At 44.5% G+C, this 4,733-nt stretch overlaps 1 long non-coding RNA gene across 1 annotated transcript; it reads right to left on the bottom strand.

Moving 5' to 3' along the window:
• Positions 1-3,432: 3,432 nt before the first annotated feature.
• On the bottom strand, positions 3,433-4,353 carry LOC118784985. The gene is made up of 3 exons (XR_005005258.1): positions 4,284-4,353; positions 3,595-3,702; positions 3,433-3,474 (listed from the first exon to the last, which is right to left on the bottom strand). It is a non-coding gene; the product is annotated as an uncharacterized LOC118784985 (long non-coding RNA).
• Between the last annotated feature and the right edge of the window lie 380 nt (positions 4,354-4,733).

Raw genomic sequence — 4,733 nt, 5'->3', positions numbered from 1 at the left:
AAGCAGTTTACTGTATAATTCTGTTGTAGCACATTCAAGGGGCAATGCTGTTCCAGAAAATGTGCAAAAATACTCAGTTCTAAGAACCCCTTATTAAAATGGCACCTTTCACCCACAGAAGTGCCCCACTTGCTGGAGGATCTCCCTCTGCAGCCTCTTGGCTGCAGTAGGACTAAAAGAAAACAAAAACACCAGCCTACGGGGAAAATGCATGCATGGTCACTGTCTATTGCCTGATAGCAATTCCACTCTAAACTCACTCTGCTCTGACTGATCGCAACTGCTCAACACTTCACACTGGCCCACACTGCTGCTCTAACTAGGGTTCAACATTACTGCTCTGACCACTGCTCCATATGGCTGCTCTGACCACTGCTCCACACTGCTGCTCTGACCACTACTCCACACTGCTGCTCTGACCACTGCTCATCACTGCTGCTCAGACCACTGCTCATCACTGCTGCTTTGACCATAGCTTCTCACAGAAGAGACCAGCTGATTTCACACTTTTCAGATGGCTGATTTGTCTTCTGCTCCGGACCATAACCTGGCTGCGGAGGGCTGCACTGCTCACTGGTCTGAATCCTGCAGGGTGGCAATGACGCAAAAGGGCCTGCTTATTAACGAGACCGTTTATTAATTGTTAGAACATTAACTGCAGAAATACACACATCCAGCACTGTCTATTGGTCTTTACAGGCATGTCTGTGAGCTGTGTGGGATAAGAATGAACCCATCTGTCTGTGCATGCATGTATGCACAGCCATTATTGCACGTGTTTAGAAAGGCCTTTGTAGAGTTCAGACAGAGTTATCACAAGGTCACATTGTGTATTGTATGAACAGATGGCAGACATGATAAAAACTGTACTGCTGGTCACACTAGTTTTGGGTGTTGCAGCACAATCTGACCAAATCCTGACAATAGCACAGTACCTCTGCATGAGAACGCACATGCAGACCTGAGGACCTGACATGTATGCAAGCCTGTTTTGGTATCGGCAATTGTACATTAGGCTCATCTCACCACAACAACTTTTGCACTCATGCTGGAACAATGTAATCCTGTGTAAACAATACACTCGCATGCAGCCAACAGCTGTTTTTCAAACTGCAAACAAATGCAACTCACAAGTGCCTGACAAATCACAGGGTGCCTAGGAGCAGTGAGATGAGGAAACCCTGGCTGACCTACCCACCCATGTCCACAGTGGAACAAAGCCAGTTTGTTCTGCTGCTGTCTCAGTCATTGTCAGCAAAAGGCACATCTGGTTTCTAACCCAGGCTGTGATGCTCAGTCTGCGTTCAAAGCGAATGTCTTGCCAACACTGCCATCCCAGAAGATTATTTAGCTAAAGACTTTACTTAAGGAATCATCTTCTGAGGTAGGTTGTCTGGGACCATTACGGGGGAGAACTCAGGGGTGGAGCTGGGTGTCAGAGCTCCAAAGGAACCCACCTGTCCTGGGAAACCGAGAACCAGTACTCTGGTTGCTAGCCTCTCCGCCTGTGCTGGGGGGTAGAGTGTGGTATCTGATCAGTGGGGAAGGACTTGATCATGGGCTTGTCCACCTTGAAGCACAGGAACATGGTTGGGGTGTTGTTCTTTTCTTCCCTGCACAGCAGCATGTCTGCTCAGAGGGGTGACCATATCAAATTACAGTCATCCCATCTGAGTCTCCGCCCAGTATGCCATATCAAATTACACTCAACATATACTTAATTTTTAACATTCTTTAACTTTAATCATTACATTTTTTACATTTTTTTACATTTTTTACCTGTATGTCAGTTCCCAATGCTTGCCTTTGTATTTTAGACTAGCAATACCCAGTAATACCCTTTGACAGTACATGTATATGTATATATTAAAATTTTAAGGCCTCGCCCACAATTGGTCCCTTCATCCTTTTCAGCAGCCAAGACTCTCGGATGTTTTATCCCTCTCCTCTTCTGAAAGATCCACTGGTGTAATGTCTTCACAACTGAGCACCATTCTGAATGGATCAGGTCCCTGATGACTACTCCCAGAATCATTTATGTTCACAAACTGCTCCATTGCTGCCACAACAACTTTGCATCTTTGGGCCTATGGGTGGCTGAAACACTGAGTCTCACCTCCCTGTTACCTATCACAGCATGCACCTCACTTCCTATGAGTTGTTGTCTATTAGGGATGTCTTTTTGAGCAGGAATGTCTAATAGCCTCACAGTGGTCACAGAGACATGAACATTTGCAGGGCACTTTGCCTCCTCTTCCTCCTCCCTTTCCTCTGTTGTGACCTGGGTGCCACATCTCTCCTCAGATGTGGTTTTTTTGGGGTGTTGGAGTTCAGCAGGCTTGACTCCATAGGTGCTTCACTGTTGGCCTACAACTTGTGACTGTAGTGCACATGGACACAGTTGCTCCTGCATTGGCTCCAGGATTTGTGCAAGGACCTGTTTGACAGGGACTCTGAGTTTGCAAACCCCTCACCTGATGGTAACCTATTTATGGCCTCTGAGTCACTTGTCTCCATGACAGTGGCATCACACTTGGTCCTGTACAGCAGGAACAGAGTCTGGGCATGGCCAATATGGGAGAGTATAAAACACTAAAAATAATACTTATAACTTTGCAAAGTGATCTCAGATAAATTTTACTGTTACCCTTTTGGTAATATTTTCCTGAAAAGGTTTTTTTTTCCAAAGAAAACCTCTCACAGTTGCTGTAGGGTTGTAGCAGTCACAGAAATCATGTTTCCTAATATGGTCCTTAGTCAAGTCAAAACAAACCCTTTCAATCTTTGATGAAGAAATATGGACTTGTGCTTGTACAAGAATGGAGTTTTATCTGATTACATCATCGTCACACACCACGCCGTCTGTGACGTATCTGCAGCTTAGTTGCAGGAATGTCCTCAGGGCAGAGCATCTAGCAGAGGGGCTTCAACAGCATCCTATGAGGCAGAAACAAACATATAACTAACACATTCCTAACACTCACCTGAAACTAACTTTCCCAGTTACAAGATCTATAACTAACACACCTGTGCCTTGCATACAATCCATTAAATACCTGTTACCAACACACCTTTAACTAACAGGGTTGTAACTTGCACATCTGTGACTAACACACCTGTGATTCACACACAAGAATGTCAGAAGTTCAGTCTCAGAACACAGGCATCTGTCACAAAGAGATCATGTTTATTGTGTTTGTCTCGGTAGCAATGCTAACGGTTTCACACAGATGGATAACAGTGCACACAGGAGATAAGAGAGGCCTTCTGAGAAGTCCTGCAGGCATTTGAATGAGTACAGAGGTGCTATCTGGCAATGGAAGCTCATGACTTATCACAGCCTTTGACTGACTGTGTCCTCTAGTCACACCCAGGCTCATTTAACTTATCTTACCTGCAGTGTATCCAATCCCAGCTCAGAGGAGGAAAGGGTGGAGGTAGGGTTGCAGGGTCCAGGGGATAGAGAGCTGGTTCCTTTTTGTCCCAGGTCAGGAACAAAGATGGTGTGAGAGGGGATGAAATACAGCAAGCTGTCTGATGAGAGAATCAGTGGAAGACTGGTGGGCTAGTGTAGAAGGGCAGCGGTGTGCTCACCTGGCTTGGCACTGCAGTCCCGGAGAAGAGGCGATTGAGCTGCCCCAGTTTATTCTGGGTCATGCTGAACTTCAGTGTGATGGACATCAGTGTGTCTTGAGACCCCACCTACAGGGAGTGCAGAGGTAAGACTGACAGTTGCACTCAACTGCCACACAAGGGTTAACCACTGGGGCTCCACAGGTCCTTTGTCCCTGTTGCTGTTTACTGACATAACTAGAGTGACGTACAGTATCTTATAAGATGGGAACTGGAATCACCCATCTTTCTAGGTGTCAATCAGCTCCTGGCTAAAAAAGAATCTACAAAATAAAGACCACAGACATCTGGGCCTAACAGCACAAATGCCCAAATGTGGGGTTATCAGGAATTACATCATAACTCAACATGACCCCCACAAACTGCTGTGGTGTTGTTGGATTAAGCTGGAGTTCTGCTTCAAAATAAACAATATCTGCATTATAATGGCTCTCCAGTACTAATGCAGACAAAATTAGGACTGCTGATCCAAGATGGAGGTAATATTAATGCTAACACCCAAACCCCAAGTGAAAAGAAATTAACCAGGTGAGTCAGAAATGCTATGTCACACTGCCCGAATTAAGTCTACAGTCTACAAAGAGCACTCTCTGAGCAGGGAATGGTTCTTGGGGTGTGTGTGTGTCTGTGTGGGGACAACAAAGACTCACTGTGTATGCCACAGGACCTGGAGATGTTTGAACAACTTTCCTCTTGCCTTTTTGGTCCTGCCTTTCATCTGAAGGACAGATAGAGAGAGGGGAAATTACAGATAGAGAAAGGTAAATTACAGTTAATTACACATTTAAAATCTGACCTATTAAATTACTCTATGAAGCATAGATAAATTGAGTACTGAAAATTAACAACAAAAATGTGTAACAGAATGTTAACACATTTCTGTATGTAATTAAACATATCTATGTAGGCTACTTCATTCTTGTAATGCTTTTTAAAAGAGGACAACAACATCATCATACATTCAATGCAAGCTCTCTGTCTATTAGGGAACTTTCTCTTTCACTAATGCACATCATTGGTGCACTTCAGAATCTGATGGATTAACATCATTGAGCAATGAAATCTACACAGTCTCCCATGTGATCTTTAATTTTGACTCA

The sequence above is a fragment of the Megalops cyprinoides genome, chromosome 10, assembly GCF_013368585.1.
Source record: "Megalops cyprinoides isolate fMegCyp1 chromosome 10, fMegCyp1.pri, whole genome shotgun sequence".
Lineage (NCBI taxonomy): Eukaryota > Metazoa > Chordata > Actinopteri > Elopiformes > Megalopidae > Megalops > Megalops cyprinoides.
This window is presented reverse-complemented; position numbering and strand designations above follow the sequence as displayed.